This window comes from Symphalangus syndactylus, chromosome 9 (genome assembly GCF_028878055.3).
Source record: "Symphalangus syndactylus isolate Jambi chromosome 9, NHGRI_mSymSyn1-v2.1_pri, whole genome shotgun sequence".
In the NCBI taxonomy this organism is placed as follows: domain Eukaryota; kingdom Metazoa; phylum Chordata; class Mammalia; order Primates; family Hylobatidae; genus Symphalangus; species Symphalangus syndactylus.
The window spans coordinates 24,073,261-24,100,354 of record NC_072431.2 but is presented as its reverse complement, the minus strand read 5'-3'; the positions used below and the strand labels follow the sequence as shown (position 1 = coordinate 24,100,354).

General features: G+C 36.9%; 1 protein-coding gene across 1 annotated transcript in view; it reads right to left on the bottom strand.

The window, feature by feature from the left end:
- The window catches only part of PRKD1 (protein kinase D1), a 637,423-nt gene extending 611,778 nt beyond the window's left edge, over positions 1 to 25,645 (bottom strand). The window contains exon 1 of the mRNA XM_063609299.1: positions 25,627 to 25,645. The gene's annotated coding sequence lies outside the window, so the exon portion shown is untranslated. The remainder of the gene's footprint in view (positions 1 to 25,626) is intronic.
- Between the last annotated feature and the right edge of the window lie 1,449 nt (positions 25,646 to 27,094).

Genomic DNA, 27,094 nt, shown 5'->3' with positions numbered 1-27,094 from the left:
GAAGGAGAGAGGTGGAGAGGCAGATGCCACACACTTTTAAACAACCAGATTGCATGAGAACTAACCCCCTATTGTAAAGACAACATCAAGCCATGAGGCACCCACTCCCATGATCAAAACACCTTCCACCAGGCCCTACCTCCAATATTGGGGATTACAATTCAACATAAGATTTGGGAGGGGATACAGATCCAAACTATATCATTCTGTCCCTAGTCCCTCTCAAATTACATATTCTACTCACATTGCAAAATACAATCATGCCTTCCTGACAGTCCCCCAAAGTCTTAACTCAATCCAGTGTTAACTCAAAAGTCTGAAATCTCATCTGAGACAAGGCAAGTCTCTTCTACCTATATGCCTATAAAATAAAAACAAGTTATTTACTTCCAAGATACAATGAAGGTATGAACATTGCATAAACATTGCCATTCCAAAAGGGAGGAATTGGCCAAAAGAAAGGGGCTACAGGCCCCATGCAAGTTCAAATTCCAGCAGAGCAATCATTAAAATTTAAACTTCCAAAATAATCTCCTTTGACTCCATGTCCCACATCTAGGGCACATCGGTGCAAGGGGTAGGCTCCTAAGGCCTTGGGCAGCTCTGCCCTGTGGCTTTGCAGGGTTCAGCCTCCAGGGCTGCTCTTATGGGTTGGAGTTTAATGCTTGTGGCTTTTCCGGGTGCAGGGTGCAAGCTGCTGGTGGATCTACCATTCCAAGGACTGGAGGTTGGTGACTCCCTTCTCACAGTTCCAGTAGGCAGTGTCCCACTGGGGACTCTGTGGGGGCTCCAGCCCCACATTTCCCCTTGGCACTACCCTAGTATAGGTTCTCTGTGAAGGCTCCACCCATGCAGTAGGCTTCTGCCTGAGCACCCAGGCTTTCTCAAACATCTTATGAAACCTAGGTTGCTAAGCATTCTTCATTTTTGCATTCTGTGCACCTACAGGCTTAATACCTTGTGGAAGCCATCAAGGCTTATGGCTTCTGTTCTCCAAAGTGGCAGCCTTGGCTGTATCTGAGCTCCTTTGAGCTGAGGCTGGAGCCAGAATGGCTTGGATGTGGGTAGAAGTGCCCTGAAGCTGCATAGGACAGCAGAGCCCTGGGTCTGACCCATGAAACCATTCTTCCCTCCTTGAGCTCTGTGTCTGTAATGGGAAGTGCTGCCTGGGAGATCTCAGAAATGCCTTCGAGGCCTATTTTCCATTGTCTTAGCTAGCAGCACTTGGCTCCTTTTTAGTTATACAAATTTCTCTAGCAAGTGGTTGCTCCATAGCCTGCTTGAATTCCTCTCCCCAAAAACCATTTTCTTTCTCTGCCACATGGCCAGCCTGCAAGTTTGCCAAATTTTTGTGCTCTGCTTCTCTTTCAGATAAAAGTTCCAACTTTAAATCATTTCTTTGCTCCTTCATCTGACTGTAGGCTGTTAGAAGCAGCCAGGACACCCTTGAACAATTTGCTACTTAGAAATTTCTTCTGCCAGACATCCTGGGTCATCACTCTCTAGTTCAAACTTTCACAGATCCCTAGGACTTGAACACAATCCAGTCAAGCTCTTTGCTAAGACATAACGTGCATAACCTTTACTCCAGTACACAATAAGTTCCTCATTTCCATCTGAGACTTTGTCAGCCTCGCCTTCAGTGTCCATATCACTATCGGTATTTTGGTCATAACCATTTAATCAGTCTCTAAGAAATTCCAAACTTTCCCTCTTCCTCCTTTCTACTGATCCCTCCAAACTCTGTCAACCTCTGCCCATTACCCAGTTGCTTTCACATGTTCAAGTATCTTCATAGTAGCACCCTTCTTTCAGTACCAGTTTTCTGTGTTAGGCTATTCTTGCACTGCTATAAATACCTGAGACTGTGTAATTTATAAGAAAAAAGGCTCTCATTGTTCAATTCCCCAACATGGCACATGTATACATATGTAACTAACCTGCACGTTGTGCACATGTACCCTAAAACTTAAAGTATAATAAAAAAATAAAGTAAAATGAAAATAAAAAAAGAAAAAAGGTTAATTGGCTCACAGTTCTACAGGTTGTACAGGAAGCATAGTGACATTTTCCTAGCAAGGCCTCAGGAAGCTTCCAATCACAGTGTAAGGGAAATGGGGAGGAGGAACATCATATGGCAATAATGGGAGCAAGAGCAAGAGAGTGGGAGGAGATGCCACATACTTAAACAACCAAATCTTGTGAGTACTCTCTATTGCAAGAATGGCACCAAACCATGAGGGATCTGCCCCTATGATCCAAACACCTCTCACCAGGCCCCGCATTCGGCATTGGGGACTATAATTCAACACGCAATTTGGGCAGGGACAAATATGCAAACCATATCACAATGCTTGGAAAGAACATACAGTTGGCCCTTAAACAACAGTGGTTTAAACTGCATGGTCCCCTTACACTTGGATTTCTTTTCGGTCAGACTCTGATCAAAAATACAGTATTCACAGGATAGAAATTCACACATATGGAAGGTCAACTTTTCCTATATACTTGGGTCCCACAGGGCCAACTGTGGGACTTTAGTATGTGTATATGTTGGTATACAGGGGTTGTACTGTAACCAATCTCCCAGTCAGAGAAGAGCAAAGATGCCAAGTTGGTCAGGAAATAGAGAAATGGAGTGGGTATAATCTAGGAGGATGTGAAAGGATTAAGGAGGGAAGGGCTGTGATAAAGGCTCACACAAGAGGGATCCTGAGGAAGGGATCAAATTCAGTATTTGGAGACTTACTAGCATCTGTCTGAAGAGAGCCCTCAATTGCCTTTGCAGGAAGTGAGTTCAATCAAGCCAGTACTTAACATGGTCTGTTGGTCTTGGGCTTTGCACAGCATGGTAATATCAGAGTAGTGAGACTTTTATATGGCAGTTTAGGGTTACAAGACACCAAGGTAGAAGCTGCCAGTTCTCTTAAAGCTTGCACCTGCAGCTTGCATAGCATCACTTCTGACATCTTCTATTGAGCAATTAGTCACAGCAAACTCAGATTCATGGTAGGGGGAAATAGACTCTACCTCTTGATGAAAGGATTATCAAAAATTTTAACCATCTTTACTTCATCACACTTTTTTAAAGAGGTGATACATGAGTTGAGAGATGAATACTAAGAATAAATGAGACTTGAAACATTTTGAAGACATATATTCCGGAGAAATAGAAGAGTATATGTAAAAGCTAAGTCCCCTTGGATGGGAGCTTCCCATTTTTAAAAGGCAAGAAGTAGGTGAGTATGGCTGGAGCATAGTGAATGAGAGGGAGAGAGTTAAGAGATGATACAGATGAAAAAGACAAATTAATTTTCATTGTTAAAAAGTATTACTTGTAAAAAGTTTTTTAAAACTATAATTTTCCTTAATACTGCAAATTCGTAATTCCTTTAACTCTTTTAACTGTTTCTTTATCTTCTTGGAATATCTATTTTTGGCTTTTTTTGACTTTCTATTATAAAAAATGAAAATTTAACTGTCATCAACCATATGTATACGTATATCTCCCATCTCCCTCAAATAAATCTATAACAACAACTTATCTAAACTAGTATTTAATGTTTTCACTATTAAAAACCACACTTTTTAGAACTGATTTTTGTGGTATATTATTTTCTTCTGTAGCTTTTTGCTTTTATTTGAGTTATAAGTGCCTTATTGTTTCATTTGCTTGCTTTTTAAAGTAATTATCTAAATTTAGGTCCAAATTTTTTGACAGAAGTATAAAATTCTTCTCATTAAAATAAAATACATTAGGTAATTTATCTTTCTTCCTTTTGAAAAAAAAGTTTCTTGGAGATATCTCTACTAAAGCTCTCTGTGCTTCTACTTCATTCAGCCTTGCTATAGCCTAGACATGCTTTATAGCAGTTAGCATGGAACTTTCCCACACCATTTATGTCTAACTTCTCTTTACCACATTCTCTTATTGAATTGAATTATTTGTTTCTCCTTTTCTTGGTTCATTGCCACATTTTCATATCCTTTATTTCCTGAAAGAGGGGTATAAAAGATTTTAAAAATATAGCTCTTTCACTTAACAATTTACCCAAGATCAGAATTCAAGAATAGATTTATTTTCTCTCAGAATTTGGAAAGACTTGCTTACTTTGCTTCAAACTCTCAACATTGTAGAAAATGTCAGTGTCCTTAAAGAAAGTCAATTTGTATATGATTTCTTTTTTCTTGGAAATTTTCACATTTAAAAAAAATCCCTATTGTTTTGAAATGATATGATATGATTTCTTTTGTAAATGTTCTGCTGCAATCTTGGTGAACATTTTCCATCTGAAAATTCAAGACTTTACATTTGGAGTAATTTTCTTTTATTATTCCTTTGATATTTTCTATAAATTCCCTCTGTATTCTCTTTCTAGAATTCCTGTTAATCAAAAATTCAAGTCTTTTTATGCTGGGATTTTTCTTTTTTTGTTTGTTTGTTTTAAAATAATATCGTCCTATCTCTTTTATCTGTAATTTCTTTCTGGAATTTCTATTGTTTAGAATTGGTTTTCACATGTCTTTACTTTCTCTCTGTCCTATTTTCCATGTCTTTGCTTTTCTGTGTTACTGACTGGGTTGTTTCTACAATTTTATCTTCAGTCCTTCAGTTAGATTTTTTAATTTTCGCTCTCTGTGATAGGCAGAAGAATCTCCCCCCCGCCGCCCCCGCACCCCACCACCCCCTCCACCAGCCACAAAGATAACCAAGTGCTAATCCCCACAACCTGTGAATATGTAGTGTTACATGGCAAGGAATTAAATTCACAGATGAAATTAAGGTGGCTAATTAGCCAACTTTAAGATAAGTTGGATTATCTAGATGGACCCAATGTAATTATAACAGGCCTTTAAATATGGAAGAGGGAGGAAGGAGAGTTAGAGTCATGCAATGTGATGAAGACTCAATATGTCATTGCTGGATGTGAAGACAGAAGGGGGCCACAAGCCAAGGAATGCAGTCAGTATCTAGAAGCTGGAAAAGGCAAGAAAACAAATTTGGTCCTACTGATACCTTGATTTTAGCCCACTAAGACCCATTTTGGACTTCTGGATATAAATTTGTGTTGTTTTAAGCCACTAAATGTGTGGTAATTTGTTACAGCAGTAATAGAAAACTAATATGCTATATTTTCAATTTCTAAGACCTATGTATTCTTTCTTAATATTACCTTTTCATAGAGTCCTATTTATGTAGAAGAATTTGTCTTTGAGGGTATAAAATATGGAGGGTAATGTTTTCTTTGTATTGGATCTTTTTCTCTGAAATCTTTTCTTTTATTCCTTTTAATACTTGTCTTGTATATTAGAGACTTCCTTCAGAAGCCTAAGGTCCTTGATTGTGCATTTATATTTAAGAGTAAGGCACTGAAATGATGGTTAGGAACTCTTTTAGCCTGGACAGCTTTTTTGACCAGTGCGCATTACCATAGGTAAACAGGCAGGAATCTGGCCATTCCTTTAGGTGACTCCTAAATGCCCGTGTTTTTTTTTCTTTTTTTTTTTTATTATACTTTAAGTTTTAGGGTACATGTGCACAACGTGCAGGTTAGTTACATATGTATACATGTGCCATGTTGGTGTGCTGCACCCATCAACTCCTCACTTAACATTAGGTATATCTCCTAATGCTATCCCTCCCCCCTCCCCCCAACCCACATCAGGCCCCAGTGTGTGAAGTTCCCCTTCCTGTGCCCATGTGTTCTCATTGTTCAATTCCCACCTATGAGTGAGAACATGCAGTGTTTGGTTTTTTGTCCTTGCGATAGTTTGCTGGGAATGATGGTTTCCAGCTTCATCCATGTCCCTACAAAGGACATGAACTCATCATTTTTTATGGCTGCATAGTATTCCATGGTGTATATGTGCCACATTTTCTTAATGCAGTCTATCATTGTTGGACATTTGGGTTGGTTCCAAGTCTTTCCTATTGTGAATAGTGCCGCAATAAACATACGTGTGCATGTGTCTTTATAGTAGCATGATTTATAATCCATTGGGTATATACCCAGTAACGGGATGGCTGGGTCAAATGGTATTTCTAGTTCAAGATCCCTGAAGAATCGCCACACTGACTTCCATAATGGTTGAACTAGTTTACAGTCCCACCAACAGTGTAAAAGTGTTCCTATTTCTTCACATCCTCTCCAGCACCTGTTGTTTCCTGACTTTTTAATGATGGCCATTCTAACTGGTGTGAGATGGTATCTCACTGTGGTTTTGATTTGCATTTCTCTGATGGCCAGTGATGATGAGCATTTTTTCATGTGTCTTTTGGCTGCATAAATGTCTTCTTTTGAGAAGTGTCTGTTCATATCCTTTGCCCACTTTTTGATGGGGCTGTTTTTTTTTTCTTGTAGATTTGTTTGAGTTCATTGTAGATTCTGGATATTAGCCCTTTGTCAGATGAGTAGATTGCAAAAATTTTCTCCCATTCTGTAGGTTGCCTGTTCACTCTGATGGTAGTTTCTTTTGCTGTGCAGAAGCTCTTTAGTTTAATTAGATCCCATTTGTCAATTTTCTCTTTTGTTGCCATTGCTTTTGGTGTTTTAGACATGAAGTCCTTGCCCACGCCTATGTCCTGAATGGTATTGCCTAGGTTTTCTTCTAGGGTTTTTATGGTTTTAGGTCTAACATTTAAGTGTTTAATCCATCTTGAATTAATTTTTGTATAAGGTGTAAGGAAGGGATCCAGTTTCAGCTTTCTACATATGGCTAGCCAGTTTTCCCAGCACCATTTATTAAATAGGGAATCCTTTCCCCATTTCTTGTTTTTGTCAGGTTTGTCAAAGATCAGATGGTTGTAGATATGCAGCATCATTTCTGAGGGCTCTGTTCTGTTCCATTGGTCTATATCTCTGTTTTGGTACCAGTACCATGCTGTTTTGGTTACTGTAGCCTTGTAGTATAGTTTGAAGTCAGGTAGCGTGAGGCCTCCAGCTTTGTTCTTTTGGCTTAGGATTGACTTGGCAATGTGAGCTCTTTTTTGGTTCCATATGAACTTTAAAGTAGTTGTTTCCAATTCTGTGAATAAAGTCATTGGTAGCTTGATGGGGATGGCATTGAATGTATAAATTACCTTGCACAGTATGGCCATTTTCATGATATTGATTCTTCCAACCCATGAGCATGGAATGTTCTTCCATTTGTTTGTATCCTCTTTTATTTCATGGAGCAGTGGTTTGTAGTTCTCCTTGAAGAGGTCCTTCACGTCCGTTGTAAGTTGGATTCCTAGGTATTTTATTCTCTTTGAAGCAATTGTGAATGGGAGTTCACTCATGATTTGGCTCTCTGTTTGTCTGTTATTGGTGTATAAGAATGCTTGTGATTTTTGCACATTGATTTTGTATCCTGAGACTTTGCTGAAGTTGCCTATCAGCTTAAGGAGATTTTGGGCTGAGACGATAGGGTTTTCTAGATATACAGTCATGTCATCTGCAAACAGGGACAATTTGACTTCCTCTTTTCCTAACTGAATACCCTTTATTTCCTTCTGCCTGATTGCCCTGGCCAGAACTTCCAACACTATGTTGAATAGGAGTGGTGAGAGAGGGCATCCCTGTCTTGTGCCCGTTTTCAATGGGAATGCTTCCAGTTTTTGTCCATTCAATATGATATTGGCTGTGGGTTTGTCATAGATAGCTCTTATTATTTTGAGATGCGTTCCATCAATACCTAATTTATTGAGAGTTTTTAGCATGAAGCGTTGTTGAATTTTGTCAAAGGCCTTTTCTGCATCTATTGAGACAATCACATGGTTTTTGTCATTGGTTCTGTTTATATGCTGGATTACATTTAAGGTTAATATTGTTATGTGTGAATTTGATCCTGTCATTATGATGCTAGCTGGTTATTTTGCTTGTTAGTTGATGCAGTTTCTTCCTAGCCTCAATGGTCTTTACAATTTGGCATGTTTTTGCAGTGGCTGGTACCGGTTGTTCCTTTCCATGTTTAGTGCTTCCTTCAGGCATCTCTCCTCTATATAAATGGCCCAATTATTCCACTTGCTAATTTTCCCCCCAAAATTATATTTTATTAAAAGGCAAATGCTGTTTGCCTGGGTGTTAATAAATTATTAGCACTTCATATATAACACATATTGTACAACACATAGTTTATAAATTTGGAAAAATGTAACAACTGAGCAAATAGTATAGTGAGAAGACTAATACATATTGAGTACAAATGTAAACACATCATTATTCTTGCCTTATAAATGAGAAACTTAAGGGTCTTCAAGCTTAAGTAACTTATCCAAGGTCTGCTGTTCTAAAGGACATATATACACTTTCCATACTGCCACTAACTTCTGTAGACCAGTGCATTTTTTTCTATAGGTTACTGTGTGGCTATTCAACCAGATATATTAAAATATTTATTTCATGTCTTTCATGTTTTAGTTTTCTATTGACAAAATGGGAAGCTCAAACTCCTGCATCCTTTCTTTTTCTCTTGGCTTTCAGAATTGATATGAGAACTAAGGCACCATCTAAAACATAGACACATCACAAGGAGCTCTAGAATTACAAGTTAGCATAATTTACCATGAAGAATTGCTCCCCGGCTGGGGTGCACTGTGGCTGGAGCCCAATCCAATGCCAGGAAGCCAGCAGACCCACCTTGTTGATAAAGAAAAAAAAATAAAAATAAAAATAAGCTTCATTCTACATTTTACCGAGATGCTTTGGGATTCAGTGGCTTCACTGTTCTCTCAGCCTTTGTTATTATTAATGCTTAATTTTAATGGAAGAAGGGAGGATTTTGATGTGGGTGGCTTGCTTCTTCTTTTTGTTGTTGTTAAATGTAGCAACAAACAATCAAATCAAAGGAAGAAGAATACAAAGAAAATGGGTCGTGAATAAACAAAAAGGTCAGGATGCTAGTATTTAGTACAATTTCTGGGGAGCTATTAACCACACCGTGATTGGCAGATTTAACAGTACCTTCTGCTCTCTTTTGCCAGCAACTATGCAATTATTCCAGGTGTTGTAGTGGAATGACTCTATCAAATTTTATAGGATTAATCAGCATGCAAATGTTGGCAGGCTTCAGACTCAGATCCGGACTTCAGGTGCAGACTTAGAACAGGTGGAGAAAAACACTTCTTCACGTGTTTTTAAAAGAGATTTATAAATCGGCCATACAACCTCTGCCCCAAGACAGAGCTTATTTTATGACATTTTACTCAGAACAATCTATCTTTAAAGTGCACAAAAACTTAACTGTGTATTAAAAAGGTAAAAATGATCCTAGAATTTATAATATGCATGAATATTACAATTGCGTATTTCCTCTTTGAAATTCCGGGAAATATTTCAGTTATTGTTGCTTTGGGCTTGGTTGGGGGAAATATAAACATTTCTTCTGTTGGTTACAACTTCATAGTATGTCATAATGTTGCTGAAACACCAGGGGTTTGGTCTAGGTCCCATTGCCTTTCACACAGAAAGCCAATCACTGAGAGGAATATTACCAGGGAAGAAGACTTTATTCAAGTGCTACAGGCGAAGAGACAGGAGATAAGTCTCAAATCCATCTCCCTAGTCGACTAAAATTAGAGGTTTATGTAACAGACAAGAAATGTTACTAGGGAGGAGTAAGGAAGGGGAGTGGGCCAACACACAGCAGATGGTCAGTCAGGCAGTAATGGCAATGAGGGGGTCTGGTGTCTCTTGTCCAGATGTGGTGACGTGGTGAGTTTGAGTTCTTTGATACTACCTTGGGTGGGTGGAGGAGGGGGGTGCTAAAGGTAGATTTACTGAGAAAGGAATTCAGATAAGACAAAAGTAAGTTTCAAGCTTTAAGACAGGGAGGGTCAATTTCTGTTTATTAAAAAAAAACACCTGTAAACATCAGTTCTATGGAGAAATTGGGATGATTTCAATAATAGTAAACAGAGACAAACAGGGTCTCTATTAGTTCCATCTGTCAAATTTTTCTTTAGTGATGTCAGAGAGATGTTCAAGAGGGATTTGGGACACTGTGTGAAGCTCATTGTCTGATTAACTATTTGGCATAAACTCCTCTACTCATGAACTTCCAATGCTCCTAATTGCCTACAGCAGTGGTTTTCAATTATCTGTTCTTGCCAAAACTAATTTAGGCACTCTATGAGTAACAACAGCTCACTCCAGCAGGAACACTCTGCACCTTGGGGATGGGGCATGACAGAGCGGAGTAGGAAAGTGACATTTTGAGAAGCTCTTTTAGATGTTTGTATATCCCCTCTTGCCTCTGGCCCCAGCAGAGAAGCACTATCCCTGAGTATGAATTTCAAACATCTCAGTTTGCTATTTAAGGCTGTTCAATTCTAGTTTAACCTAGCTACCCAGCCTCACCTCAAACCCCTTCTCTAACAACATGAATTTCAACCAGACAGCTTCTCCATTATACCTTCATTCCTGCCCTTAGTATTTTTGTTGCTGTTTCATTTTCAAACCAAAGACTAGTTCAAGCTCACCTTTTCTAAGATACTTTTCCTAGCATCCCCCAAACAACTGTATTCTGTTTGTATAGTCCTTGTTTGTATTACTTGTTTGATCATGAACAAGTATAGATCAGAGACTCACTTGAAATGTATGTGGCATGTTCTGCAAATGCTGGATTTATAGTACGTACCTAGCAATTTAGTAGCTCTACGATAGCTATTTAAAGTGCCTTTTCCATTGTCTTATTTTTGTCCTGTTTCTTCCATGTTTTTTGTTCAGTGGTAATTGAGAGACTATTGGGCTTCATCATTTTGAAAGAAGTTATTCTACAAGACACTTTGGTTCAACTCTCCACTAAATTTACAGATGAGGTTCAGTGCTGAAATGACTAGCTTAATCCCACTGGGGCTATTGTTCTTTTTCAATTGAAGATATTTGTTCTATCTTATTAACGATACCTCAAAACTTCAGCAAATGTATCAGATAACCCAATGCTCTTATATACCCAATATTAGTCATTATGATAAATAATTCATTCATCAAATCAATTCTAAAACATTAATTTTGTTGATGTACTAAATATACTAGTTAATAGTAACAGTTTCTACCTTGAAGGACAAAACAGTAGGTGAAGTTAGAAATAAACTTAGATATCCTTGAACTCCTTTCATCTGTGGGAACAAGGAAGGCAATACTTTTTTTTGAGTTTTGTATGTTTGTTTTTCAAGAAAAAGACGAAAAATGTAATCTGACCTAAATTTTAGGCTATCCTTTTTGTTTTATGGTACATGCCAGTACAATAAAGAAGGAAAATCTCTCTCTCTTACAGTGCAATGTAATAAATGTCTTCCTACATAAACTTAAATTTTTAACCGAACTCATCTATGTGATGAGAACAAGAAGCTCCAATACTAATGCCAGCAGATAAGGGGAGAATGAGCCCAGAAAGTGATAATAAGTGAGATGTTAAAAATTTATCAGAATCTGCAGCCTACTTTCTCATTTTTAACTGAAAATCCAGATCTGATTTAGAAAATAAACTGATAGGAATATGCAGTATAAATCAGAGCCTGAGAAATTGGAGGCTGAAGGACAGAGTAATGCAGAAAGTGATGGATAGAGCATGAGCTGGGCCTTAGCAATGCAGTGGGAAGACCAGGATGGAAATGAGAGGAACTCTGGAGCAGGAAACAGCAAACCTTGGCCATTGCCTGTACCATGAGGAGAGATGGAGAGAACTAGGCCTGGTGACTGAGAAGGCAGTGCTGTCATGAACCATGATAGGAAAAGCAAACTGTGTGTTTCACTCACCTAGAGAGTAAAGACATTGATATAAATTGGTTACTGGATTATTTTAAACTATAACTTTAAAAGGTGACCTTAGATCTGTTGAAATGTGTTTGGAATTATGGTCATCTCATTCTAGGACAAATAACATATGGACTTGAATTATTATTACTTAAATGCCTCTTGTGGTTCTGGCTCATTTCGATTGTATCAGCAGACAATGGCTATTCCTTTTACAGAAACAGATCACTGAGCCAAAATTCAGCTTTTTGGCAGTCAATAATCAGGAAGAAAAGAAACCCAAAAAAGGCCTTTGAACCACTGTAATAGATGCCAAGCACACAAAAAATTTAGAAACTTCTGCATTTTACTCAGCATTCATTTCCTTTATAGGTACCATGAGAGTTTAATGGAGCAATTATGAATGGGTATTTGTATCGGCCAGAATAGATAAGATTATACTGTTGAAAAAAGAAAATCAGTGGCTTAAGACAGCAAAAATATTTCACATTACATGTCCATTACAGGTTGACAGAGTGACTCTGCTTCTCACAGCCCCTCAAGACACAGTTGAGGAGCATTTCATCTAGATATAGGCTTCTTGTATCATCACAACAGGGAAAAGACACAGTGATTTGAGAACAGGATTTTAAACCATCAGCCCAGAAGTGACACACATCACTTCTGTTCATATTTCTGTGGTCAAGGCAAATCTCATGATTACACTTAGTTCAAGGGATTAGGTAAGTATAATCCTAGCATGTATCTGGAAAAGAGAGGATTGGGAAATAGTCAGATAGACAACATCCCACTGGTATGAGATAATGCTTGTAGAAGTATTATTAAACTAGATGCATTACACACATGTAAAGTTTTAATATTATTGTGCTACAAAGTACCTTGTCCTTTATGTGGCATTTAGTTGTTTTGCACTTGGAGAATAATCACCCTGTTATGTATTTTCTGCTTCATGGAATGACATCATTCTCTCTGGAGTTTAAGCTGAACCCTCAAGCCTGAGCTGGATGCCCAAGGAGCTATGATAGTGCCCTATGCTTTCTTCCATGTCATAATGCCTAGGGTGCTTTGTAATTGGCACCTCAAGGGCAAGAACTGAGTCAAAGCCTTCTTCAATCAATCATTGGCCAATTTCCAGAGGTCAGGCCATACTTTAGAGGCTGCTCAGTTGCCTCCTTGCCCCAGTGACTACACCTCAGTCTTTGTGCCCGTTGGGCTGCAAACTTGACTCTAGAGACAAATAACTTCAGGCATTTCGGCTAATTTTTAAATAATCCCTGCCACTGACACTGACTGTAAATACATATGCTTGCTTACACATTTTATGTCTTAAAATGAGTCTTAGCTTTTATAATCTGAGAGGAAGGCAGTTCAGTGACTCCAGTTAACACAACTAAACTGTTAATATTCCTATTTGTCCTTGTGTTTTTGTTGTATTAGCTTTAGATATCTTGGTAAAGTGATAACACAGAATGTCGTGCTTCTGGGCAATGCATTTTTGAAGGGCAATTTTTCAGGTTTGTGTTTTAAATGTACCTACATACCAATTTAAATTCCCTTTGAATAATTACACTGTCATACAACCTGTATCGGCTAGATTTTAAAGTACTGGTTCTATACTTATAAGAAGAGACATGATGGTTTTAACATTAAACAAAACTTTCTTGCCTCATTTAAACAGCACTTACATTGCTACAATCAGAGAGTAATCTAGGCATGGCAGCAAAACAAGGATTGGATAATGCTTGAAAAGACCTATCAAAATCCCAGAAGACAACCAGAAAAATGTTCAAAGCCTTTCTAATTCTAATAGAAATTAAATTATTCATTTCCTCTTCTTGGGGCTTTTCTATCTTTGGACTGCAAAGCCCTACTTAATTCTCAGAGAGAAATTGTCAGTTAATTGGTTAGCTAACTGTAGCCCACGGTAAAATCCCTCATTAACAAGTATGTAAAAAACAAGGATTGTACATAGCAGAGAGTCGCAAGTGCAGTGTTTTGTTAATCTTTCACTAGAAATAATATTCCTTAATGTGCAGTTTTTCTGATCTTTCAAGTCTAATGGTCACTATGAAATACCTGATTATGTCCCTTTTCCACCCTGGAAGAGGAAGGCGAGAAGTGATCAAGGCTATCAAAACTGATACCTGCTATCAAGAGGAAAGAGTCACGGATGAGTCTGACTCTTCCTTACCTATTCCTCCAGGTCTTTACTCCCCTTGTACCTTTTCCCAAACCAGATAAATTTCCCAAAAGTGAATTAAAAGACTGGTTTTATTTATTTAGAAAAGTGGAAAATATGCTTTTCCTTCCTCTCCTTTCCAGACCTGGGAAAATGTTATCAACTTTCCAGCAGGAACCTGGTTTCTAGGTCTATCTAGGTTTCTAGCCATGGTCTGATATATTTTCCTGCCTTCAATATATGGGAGTATGATCCCCCTTTAGAGCACACAAATACCATTTGAAAAAGACTTTGCATTAACATAACCATGACCCCACTGGAAAGTGCTTTAATCAATCATCTTGCATAAAGTTGTCCTCACATACATCAGAGGAACAGGTTTCAGATTTCTTGTTGAGTTTCCCCCTATGTCAATCCAGTTTCATAAATGATTGTTTCCTCAAAGACATAAACAAAATTCTTGTCCTTAAACTTTTCTAACCTGGGAATAAGCAAAAAAAAGGGCCCAGGATGCCGATACAGGCCATGCTCTTCTAAGCAAGCCACCATCCAACTGAGAACTGGTAACCATTTGATGCAAGGCAACCTGAGCTATTTCAGCTCCCTGATGCTAGCTAACCACATGATGAGACGAGGCCAATTTCTCCTTCTACTCTTTGTTCCATTGAACCTTCCACCCAGAATGCACTGCGCCTCTTTGCTCTACATAACCAGTCTACTCATCCATCACTGTAAGAACCCCACCTGCAGTCTTTTCTGAATGACTGCTCAAGGGCAAGTATCGTGCCTTCTATTTCTTCTTATCTCCTAACCACCCTTACCATGCTACCATGTACATAAGGGATGATCTCGAATTGCCTTTTAAATATGCAAAAGGACAGGGGCTTGGGAGTGGAGAGAAAATGCAAACATTCCTATTACACAGGCTTTAAAAAATAACATATATGTTTTATAATATGAATTTTGGACTATTTATTTCTAAAATTGAACTTCCATCAACATTTAACCAGTCTCTTACTCTTTAGCCATGTCGCACATGTATAATAGTTTCTGTAAACATCAGCTTATATTCTTGAGAACAAATTGCAAACATTTTTAAATAAATTAGATTGATAGCTCTGCCAGAAAAGCCTAAACCCAATTCGATACTGAATTACATGTTTCTTGTACTCACTGCTATATCTTCCTTATATCCTGGGCCTTCACACATCTTCCATGGCTTTAGAATATTTTGGCAATATCAGTGCATCTAATATTTCTTACCAACCATAACCCATACATTAGAAGACTATTCTGGAAATCTTTCTTGGAAAGCTCTTTATGCAGAAAATAACATTCTTCCTGCAGAACTGCAGAATGTTAATAAATGTCACATATAAAAAGAGCACCGTGATCATTTAAGTGTGGGAAACTTGAGTTAAATAAAGTTAAACAAGTTACTTCATTGCAGAACTTTTTAGAACTTTTAGTATATTAAAGTGCAGTATAAATAATGAATAGGAAGATAGAAAAGGCAGCATTTCCCAACTTCTCACAATACAATTCAAGGAGCAGCTTTGAGGGCCAGGAAAATGTACCTACAGGGATTAGAACATCTCTCTGTCCTGTGTCCTCTTTAGAAAGCTAATGCAGCCATATTCCAGATTTTGTTGCACACCAAAATAGTTACTGCAAAAATTGTATTAGCCTGGAGGAATTTTCCAGTCTCCCTGGATAACATGACTGCTTTAACCTTAGAAAATGTATTGAGAATTAATGATCAACTCTATTTGCCTGAATAACATGAAGGTTCAGACACTGAAAATAATTTTGGTGAACAGAGCATTCGATTCTTTCTCCTCACCATCTCCCTCATCCACCCAGAACTAATTGCCTTCAAATTAAAGATGGAGGAAAGGATAAGCCATGCTAATGTGCCTTCTGTAGTACTGACAATAATAAATATGGACAAAGAGTTTAGAAGCTGGTCAGTTTGAAGTAGGCAGAGGTTCACGGACCTGAAGATCTCAGGCTTTGTGTGAGAATTGGAATTTTTGCATCTTGGTTCTACCTTCCTCAGATTTTTTACTGAGGAATTTGCTTCATTTTCCCAAAGCAAATTCAACATTTTAATATACACATAGCCAATCATAAAATCAACCATTTATTTTCCTTCCAACAGGACGACAGTACCTAATGAGTTTCAATAATTTTAAGAAATAAAAACAAAAGAAAAATGGAATTCAGAAGCTCCCTTCCTTTCCATGTACTCTAAGAAGAATGTGAAATATCCTTATTCCAAGTAAGTGCAAAGATAAATTTCATCACCAGATCAGTATAACCTCAGAGAAATATGTCTTAAATCTTCAAGCTACAATACCCTGAGATGATGCATCAAAAGCCTGTTGGAAACAGAAGTTTGGATTCAGAGTGGCATGTGGATACCTGTTTTTCTCAGCAAAATAATTCAGCCATTGTAATTATTTTTAACAGAATTGGGCTTCACACTGTGGGATAATGAGCTGGAAAATGTATTTGTTTTAAATAAAGGAATTTTCACAGTACAAGAACACACAAACATCTACAAAACCCAAATGCGCCCATCCAGCGTGCCTGGTAAAAGAGCCAATTTGATGTTATTTCCAACTGTGTAGAAATAATTTGCTGCAAATTCAGGCTACAATGCAAACAGGTGCTTCTTGAAAGAAACCCCACGAGTCTGGAATTGCCAAGGGCTGGGACAGCTGGGAAACAGGAAGATGTTCTCTCTTAAATGGCACCTAAGTTTCTGGGGCCTATTGGAATCATGACTCCAAGCACTCAGTACCATTAGGTTGGCCATTTGTAATCATAGAACCAGGCTGGTCCCTCAAATGAACCTTCTGATTTCACCAAAGTTGTGGATTTACACTGGCAATGCTAAGAAATCACATTTTAAACTGAGAATGAATGAGAAAGTGATTCCCAAACAAGCCCCAGGAAGGCAGAAAAGGGATGTCACCCCAAACTCCAACAATTTCACCCTTTGAATTAAATAAAGGGACAATGATGAAACAAACCAAGGGAGAAAAGGGTGAAATGAACAGCTAGAAAAAATATACATGGAGTGGTTGTAAAACAAACAAAAAGGTGGGGAGAGGAAAGAGGGGAAAATCATAATGCTGTATCAATAAGTTGAATCATACAGCAGGAACAAATGGTGAAAATAATGCAGTTCAAAGAGAGGGATCAGAAATTATCTGGGTCTGTAAAGGCAAACTTTCGTGACTGCAGAAATAATCTAAACACAGAACATTTTGGTTGGTGTTAGGTTCAATTGTGTTAAAGAAATGCTGCTCTGTGTTAATTATTCTTGCTTGGACCTTAACACATTGCCAGCACTCATTCATAGCTCTGCCGAGAGTTTATTGTTGGATCTTATTGAGCACTTGACGAGTGTGATGACTTTAAACCTTCTTTCTTGCAAATTTGGTTTCCTTCTGCTAAGCCTGTAAAACACCCCTTTGCCACCAAACACAGGTACCTTAATAGAGGAGTCTATTCTGAAGTTAAGAAGGAATTTACCAGTACAAACAGAACTTCTGTGGAACAGCACCAACGTGTCCTGACATGATTCTCAGCAAGGATTTTCTGGTAATAAATTTTAAAAACCCAAGAATGTATTTGAAAATATCTCAGACTTCCAAAATCCATTTACTACTGAAAAGGCAAATTTGTTTAAGGCAGATGTTAGCATAGGCTAAGAGTCACATTTTCAGCTTGGTTGTCACATGACTAATTTATATATAGCCTAAGTGTTGAAACAAAGAAACAAAGGTGATTGAGTCAACTTTAAGTTTCATATATAGTGAGACCTCTCTCCTTTATTTTACAGTGTGCCAAGCATATAAAAATGACTTGGTTGTATAAAAATGACATTTACTAAATTAGTTTAATTTTAAGTCCTGATAGCTGAACTCACACATGAAGCAAATATTTTCCTTCTAGAATTGATGCTGCTGCTCTCCCTGGAGTTTCTTGATTGCTTTGAGGAAAGAAGTAATGTTTCAAGAACATATCACAGGGGTATTTGGAAATGTAAACTATGCTACTTAAATTTTATTGCTACTCAAATGAGAGTTCTCAGGATCATTTTCATACTAATCTGTCCTTGAGAAAAGTGCCTTACCTTTTTGAGCCACTAGGAAAACAAGCTGCCAATACAATTTAGAATCTCAGCTCTTTCCAAGGACAATGGGTCCTGTTACCAGAGGATGCTTTATTTAACTTAGCCCCATGTTAGGTTTGGGTTTGAAAAATTGAGAGTGGTAGAATGATAAGAGATGAAATGCTCTGTAGAGTAGAATGAAAAGGAATTTAAGGTTTCTAGTGAGAAATCAAGGAAAGAGAGAGGAGTCAGAATTCTGAATACTGTAGGAGGTCTCCATGCAACTAAAGAGGGGCACTAGAGAAAAACGTTGAAAAGTAACTGTCTCATTTTTGCAATGGGGTTGAGGAATTTAAACTCTTAATTCATTTCCTAACAGGTTGTGTGCTTTTGTTTTGAATAATAAAAGGTAGCATTTATTGTTTTGTGTATTCTCTAATTTAAAGAAAAACATTGTATATATTCTTTAATACTTAAGACATTTATTTTTTAAAGATTTTTTTTTGTCAAAATAAGGGTTCACAAACTTTCCCAAACGTAGAAATGTCTTGTTCCTTCTAAGGAATGTCTTGTACCTCATAATAAGAATCATAATGATGAGTCTCCTTGTATTAACCTCTCAGAGAACGAGGCACATGGTGAACTCTACTGCCTCAATTGGCAGCTAGAATTTACCCTTAGCAAATAAAAAGGTTGAAAAAACTAAATTTCAACTCACAGTATTAGAGTGGGTTACATTTTAAGTAGAAAAACATTTGGTTATATCATTGTCCTTATAGCATGATTCTGACTTATTTGCATAAACAAATATTTATGTTCTTGTTTATGTATTTTTGTAAAACAATATCTACAGGAAAAGTAGGCCTATCCTATAAACCCCCAGAAGGGAACGTTGATTCAGACACTTCATCTTTTAACCAGCTTTGTAGCTATACCTCAGTTTCTTATTGTGTCAAATTGGAATAATGCCTACCTCTACGATATTCACAGGAATATTATGAGGATAGAAGACAAAGAGAACATTTGAAGTTCTATTGGTTCACGAAGGAATAAGTTGCTAATTTATTTTTCTTTTATAGATTTTTATATTTTAATTACAAGGGTAATATTACATAGAGAGTTATGCATTTTTTAAAAATGAAAATCTCATTTTACCTCCCTCTTACTCAATAAATTCTATTCCCCCCTTCAAAAGTGATTATTGTTTTCAATTATTAGAGATTCTTTTCTCTATTCTTCCACTGTTAATTTCTAATTTTATGGCATTGTGATTAGAGGACAGAGCCTGAACTGTTTCTGTTTTTCGAAATATTTTGAGATTATGTGTAGGGGAAGAACTGTGTTAATTGTTGATATATTTGTTTTGAAGTTTCAAAAAAGATGTGTATTTTCTGTATGTGGGTTACAAAGATAGAAGTAAATAAAGAAATAGAAATAAACACATATTACATCAAACTTGCTGATTGTTATTGAAATCTTACATATTTACCTTTTTTTTGTGCAGCTGATCTTTCGAATCCTGAAAAAAAGGTATATTAAATTTCCAACTGTGATTTTAGAAGTTACTCTCTCCTTGTATTTCTAACAAATTTCTTCTTCATGATTCCAAAAGCTATAGCAATGTCTACAGCTTCACAGCTATTATATATTCTCAGAGATGTTCATATTTTAATATACAATAACCCTTTTGTTTGTCAAATTTGGGGCCTAAATTCTACTTTCTTATATAGTGTTGCTACACATACTTTAGTTTTTTTAATATTGCTTTGCATATGCTTTTTATTTTCAGTCTTCCTGTGCCATTTAGTTTTAGTGTTGTCTCTAACCCATACCAATTTTTCTTACCCAATCAGAAAAATCTCCATTCATAGAGGAATTTACCCCATTAATAAGCACCATATTAATAAATCTAATTAAATAATATTAAGAATTATCACCCATTAATATAACAAATTTCGCAATTAATTTCATATTAGTCCTTACTCCTACTTCCTAGTTTGCGTTTTCTGTGAAATATATTTTGTTGTTCTCTCTTTTGCTTTCCTTTCTTCTGTTGGATTTTTGGGTTATTAATGTTCATTTTATTTCTTTTCCTCTATTTAGAAGTTATAGAATCTATTTTTATTATTTAGTGATTACTCTTACATTTGTAGGTCACACCTTTCAACTTATATATTTCAAACACATGTAAAATGAATTAATGTCTGCATCCTCTCGCTGGACAAGGAGAAAACCTTAGCATTCTCTAATTTGATTTGCCCCATCACATGATGTAATTATCTAATAATTTACTTAAAAATTAATATATTTTGTATTATGCACTGGCAATTATTTAGACAACTAAAAGTTTTACCGAATTTTGCTCACTAGAATTTTTTGTGTTCCATACCTTCTTCTTTCTGCAACATATCCTTCAGAGTCTGTGGGCTGCTTGAATAAGTCCTTATGCCTGAAAATGATTTAATTTTGCCCTCATATTTGGACTATAGTTAGGCTGAGCATAGACATCTAAATTAAAAATTATTTTCACTCAAGGAATATTATGCAGCTTCAGAAAGAAGGAAATCCTGTCACATGTGACATGGATAAACCTCAAGGACATTATGCTAACTGAAATAAGTCAGTCATGAAAGGGCAAACAATGTATGATTCGACTCACATAAAGTATCTAAAATAGTCAGAATTATAGAAACAGAAAGTAGAAAGGTGGTTGCCAAAGGTTGGGGGAAAGGGAGAGACAATTAGTGTTTAATGGGCATTGAGTTTCAGTTTTGCAAGATGAAAAAGTTCTAGAGACCTGTTGCACAACAATGTGAATATACCTAACACTACTGAATTGTACACATAAAAACAGTGAAAATAGTAAATTTAATATTATGTGTTTTTTACCACAATAAAATATATGTTCATTCAAAAATTTGAAAATATTGCTCACGTTTTCTTCTTGCATTCAGGGTGGTGAATTAGAAAAAAAGTCTGATGCTAACCTGTTTCTGATTCCTTAGCAGGTAATGGTTTATTCCTTTCAAGAAGCTATTTGGATTTTTGCTTAATCCTTGGCATTCTAATCTTATCATGCTGTACCTAGGTAGTCGTCTTTTTTCATTTACCATGTTCAGTACTTGCTAGGTCTTTTAATGTGAGGAATCAGCTCTTAGTTCTTGGAGATTGTCTTCTATTACTGATTTAAGTTCAATCCCGCCTTTCAGAAAATCTTGGGGCTCTCATTTCATCCTACCATGTTTCTCAACTTCTCTTTCAGATATTATATCTTTCTAATTTTGTTCTGTATTATGGGCAATGTTCTCACCTTTATTTTCCAGACCATTAATTTGTTCTCAATATATGCCCATTTTATGGTTCAGCCTATCTATTGGATTTTATTTTATAATGTTACTTTTAATTTCTACATATTATTCTTATATTGTTCTCTTTTTATATCTCCCTATTCTTGATTTATGAATGCCTCTTGTATATCTCTAAGGATAAAAAATGATTTTTAAAATTCTTTCTTATGTTCCCCAACTTAGGTCTTTGTCTTTTAAAGCTCATGTCACTGGATTTTAGTACTCACTGCTCCTTCATTATGGTTGTAATTATCGTCCTCCCAATCACCCACTCATTTCTTAAGGAGTTTAAACATCTGGTTCATTGTCACTCTATCCAGTAGTCCTATTGCCTTAATTCTTGTCAATGTCTATATCTACATGGATGAACTTCTCTCCTCCATGACCTTACCTTCCACCTTACCTCAGCCATTAATGCTAATGGCCACCTTGCTAACAATTTCAACCCCTCCATGATCTTTATGTGTCTTATTTCTTGACTACCATGTTGGGGGTACTCTCTCTAGTACTCCAACTCAAATAATGCCTTCACCCAACCTGGAATCCAATGCATTGTTCCTACCATCTTTGCTGTTTCCCTCACTCCTCAGACAGCTTATCTCCCTCCTAGATTATCTTAAATTTTATGGTTAATCATTACATTACTCTCTTGCACATGCCTTCAATTCCCCTGCCTCACTGTCACTTTGTTTTGGGTGTTTGACCAAATCACAAGCCTGGAAAAATCCAATTTTTCTGCCTACTCCAAACCTAAACCTGGGCGATTTAATATGGCTGAACGATCTCACTTTAAACTTAAATGGGTCTTTAATGGTACCCAGCAAATATGCTATAGTTCCCTAGGCCATTTGTTCTCCTACACACACAACTATATATTCCTTTCATATATTTCAGCACATCCACCCACATCCTCACTCTCAACTGATGACTTTGTTTATTTCACTGGGAAAACTGAAGCAGTGAAATAAACTTCAATACATTAGCTTCTCCCCATCTACCACCAGATTTCCACCACCAGACCTCTCCAATTACCAACATCTGTAGAGGATGCTTTCTGTTCCCACTTTCTACTATGGGTGAACTACCCATGCTCCTATTTAAAAGATGTCTCCTCTTGTGCAGCAGATCCAATCTTTGAAGGACATAACTCCAGAACTCTTCATTCTCTCTCTCCTATATCACCAGTTTTTTTCCAGTATGTCTTTGTCAGCAGCAGACAAACATACATTTATATCTCTATCTTTCATCACAAACAAGAAAACATACCTTTCTTCACAAATTTCTTTTTTTTTTTTTTTTTTTTTTTTTTTTTTTTTTGAGACAGAGTCTTTCTTTGTCCCCCAGGCTGGAGTGCAGTGGCGCGATCTCGGCTCACTGCAAGCTCCGCCTCCCAGGTTCACGCCATTCTCCTGCCTCAGCCTCCCGAGTAGCTGGGACTACAGGCGCCCGCCAACACGCCCGGCTAATTTTTTGTATTTTTAGTAGAGACGGGGTTTCACCGTGTTAGCCAGGATGGTCTCGATCTCCTGACCTCGTGATCCGCCCGCCTCGGCCTCCCAAAGTGCTGGGATTACAGGCTCGAGCCACCGCGCCCGGCACAAATTTCTTATGTAGCAATAGATAGCTAATGCAGTGATAATATGCTCTACATAAATGATCTCTTCAAATGTATTACAGAAAATATTAAACTTCATTCTTTTCATAATTTTTATAGATTACTTGGGAAAAGAGAAAGAGTGAAAGGAAATTTCAGACATGAAGCACATGCTTGCAAAAGACTTGAAAGTGGAAATAAGATGAACACAAAAGAGAACTTCAAATTCACTGCTCCTGGAATAGTCAGATCAGCCAGCAGAATGGGTAGGAATCAAGGCAGTGAACTGGTCCATCTTTTGAGAGGCATCCTGTAAAGAGCATAAAAGCCTGAGCTTAAACTCTGAGACTCCACGAACGGTGAGATACAAGCCACTTTTCCAAATGAAAATTGGCATGATCCAGAGGCCTGGCAGGAAAGGTAGCATCAAGTTCCAAGTGGAGGTAGATGACTGAACTCAGAGCTAAGAAGCAAAGGAACTACTAAGGATGCCATTACCAAAGCAGAAGCAGAGGGAGAAGTTTTAACCTATGCTAGAAGAGGGTAGAAAGGACAATCAGTACATGCTACTGTAAGCATTTGAGATATATTTCATACAATTTCTTTGTATTGGTTGTGTTAGCTTGTGGCCTAAGGTTTCCAAATGATTGGCTCAACTCACCTTTCCATTTCCTGAGGAATTTCCAACATTTTCTTCCAGAATTTCTGAGAATTTAGAGAAGGCTTCAGTTTGCAGACCCAGCTATGGCTTTCAACTCCTTTCTCTGCTTGATTAATCCAACTCACTATCTTACTTTTCCACTTGTATGGTCTCTGCTTACATCAGATTGACACAGATAAGGAACTCAGCCTCTTTTCTTGGTTTTCCCTCTCCTAACATACATTAACATTTTATTCCCTTATATCAGACTTTCAAGTATTTTATATAGTATGTGTTACTGAAGTTTTGGGAGAAGTGGCAATAATTTCTACCACAAACAATATAATATTAAACATTAGATATCCCTGTTCTTTTTTACAAAAAAAAAAAAAAAAACCTTCAGCTAATTTTATTCACTTGGGCTCCAGGTTCTCATCATATTACCCAGCTTCTTTTTCTCTTCTCTCTTCCACCCCCTCTGTGTCCTCTTCTATTCCAAGCAATTTATCAAGATAGTTTCCCAAGCAAAGATTGATCTCTGCCTCAGAGGAATTTTGGTGCCAGCTGTTAAGATAATTAGTTCTTACCTTGCTGAAGTCGATAGGCTGATTGGTATAGGAAATCAGTCATAGACTTGTGTTGAAGATTATTACACAATTCCTTGATATTAAAGGGGTGACATGAATCAGAGACAGAGCATTTTTTATGGCCAGAATGGATGGATGGTGGCACTTTCTTTTCTTTCCTCATGCTCAATGAGCATAAATAATCTCATTCTTATGTTTACATAAGTCAACTCTGAGACAAAACTTGGTTCCGATACCAGAGAAGAGCCAGTTAGACTCCAATTCTCTTTTTGATTGTGAAATAATGACATTTTAGGCTATGACTTTTCAACAATGTTTGAGGAATCCTGAAGGACAAAGGACAATGTTTTATGAATCCTAATCCAGAAGGACAATGCATGATACTAAATAACAGGAATAAACTCAAAAGCACATATATTAATATATTGCTGAACACCATGGAAAGTAACTAGGGTACCAATTCTTTACTCTGAAATTTGGCAATAAGTTTTGCCTTTCCTGTATGAACTGTATATAAGGATAACCAAATAACCATATTTGATCAGCAAAAGATTTCTGTTTGCTTGCTTTTGAAATAATTCCAACTAATAAATTTAAAATAAATGACAGAATTTTTAAAAATCATTGTTCTGAAACTGCTAATAAGATAATTGAATTAGGCAACAATCACCAATACATAAACCCCTTAGAAGAAAGTTTGATGGAGAACTTAAAATGGAAGCTTTAGGTTTTTCGCTACTGGAACCCTCTGATCAATATTAGTGTTACTAAATGTCAGACAAATAGCCATTATGTGCCTTTGCCTTCTGAGTTGAAGTATAGAGGCCAGCATATACATGACAGGTATTTTCATGTTTCTGTTTGGGGAGGCATGAATTACTTCAAACTCTGTACTTACTATAGTATTGTAACATCATACACAAGCTGAATTAAGTTCATTTTACTTTTCAGGTGAGTTCAAAATTATTATTTTCATTTAGAAAATATGTATTGAGTATCTTTTATGTTACAGACACTGTGCTGAAAGAGGTGGGTAGGTAGGTCAATGTGCTTCCTAAATTTGGAGATAATTATCTTTCTGTAGGTTCGTTATGCTTGACTATTTCCATGTTCTCCCAATGATGATTTGACATTTATTTATCACTTTACTCACAGGGAATTAAAATGTAATGTGTTTCAACTGTATTTTTCCTTAACTGAAAAATACCGCTATATGATATGCTAACTACAGACTGTGTTAATTCACTAAACGAATTCTGTCATGCTGTAATTTGAACTCTCCTCATCACAACTTATTAAAAAGGCACCAACAGTTTCCCACTAAAAAAAAAAAAAAAGGTTTTGTGGATTCAAAAGTGAAAGAATCCAAACCCCGTCCTCAAGGAATTTATAGTCACATGAATAACCAAACTTACCCAATCAACATTAGAGGAGATGAACACAAAAGTAGATGCTATACAAGTTACCACCTAATTCTCCAGGGGCTAATATGGCATATTTCAGAGAGGAGTTGACATCGGAAACAAGATATAAATGATGAACATCTTCCCAACCTGACAACGGAGAAAAATGTCATTACACGAAGAATAGCAAGTACCAAAACCAACAGCAGTGAGGAAATGTGGCACATTCAGAAAATGTCCAGTGGTCTGTTTTGGCTAAAATATAGGATATATAATATAGTGAGAAGGTGGTGGAGTATTCAGGAGATAAGGCTTGACAATTAAACTGGGGCTTGATTATAAAGTACTTTGTATGTTCTGATATAGATTTTAAATTTTACATAGTAGACTTTAGATTGCCACTGCCCTTTTTAAAGTGAGAGTGATATTACACCCTCACTCTAGAAATCTTAGGGAAGATGGGTTGAAGATGAGCCTGACTTGAGGTGAGGGTAGAGTTAAGTGACTGCTGAGACTGCGATAATGAGAGACCAGGGCAGCAAGAGTGGGGCCAAACAGGAAGCCATGAATGGGAGATTTAGAAGAGAGAGAAGCTAATATCCACATCATAAGCAGAGGAGATGGAGTGTGCCAATTCGATGCATATCAGCTAAAAGAATGTGTAGAGAAACATCTCTCCCAGAGCTTCCTCATCTATTTAGTATGTTCCAATTAAGCAATAAAGATTCCTAAAACATTGCTGAAATGTCATAGCCTAAAAATGTCATTATTTCACAATAAAAAGGAAAACTGGAATCTAACTGGCTCTTTTCTGGTCTCAGAACCAAGTTTTGTTTCAGAGTTTATTTATATAAAAAATAGGAATGAAATTATTTACACTCATCTAGCATGAGGAAAGAAAAGAAAGAAACCCGAAGACAAGAGGCCTGATGATATATGTTACTTGGGATGAGTGCTGCATTCTAATGACATCTTGTAACAGAGCTTTTTTATAGCAGCACACTTGTAGCAGCTGTTGAGTGGTTTTACTTACATCGCCTTTATCTTGTGCATTTAGATGGCATGTACCACCAAGTTTCCTATCTTTAGAATATTATTTGGGCCTGTAAGTTATACAATATTCTCAAGTACATATCTTCAACATCAAGTGCAAAGACCAAATGGATGGAAACTATTTCTTGCATCCAATGACTTAATTAAGTCTCCACCTGGTTCTTGAATTCCTATGCAGCATTTAAATCTGGATAATATAACAAAACAATGCCTAGTTCTGACACATGTCCATGAGCATTGGAAACATGCAAAGACAGGAAACACGCGTGGATTTTCTATAGGCAGTTAGACAATAAATATGGATGTATTTTCCTACGAACTCTTCACCTATTCATATCCAAAAATACTTTTTTTCCAATTTATAAAAATGTATTCTTAGCACATTTCTTTCCAGTCATGCAGAAATAAGGGATAGAGATGATAAGTC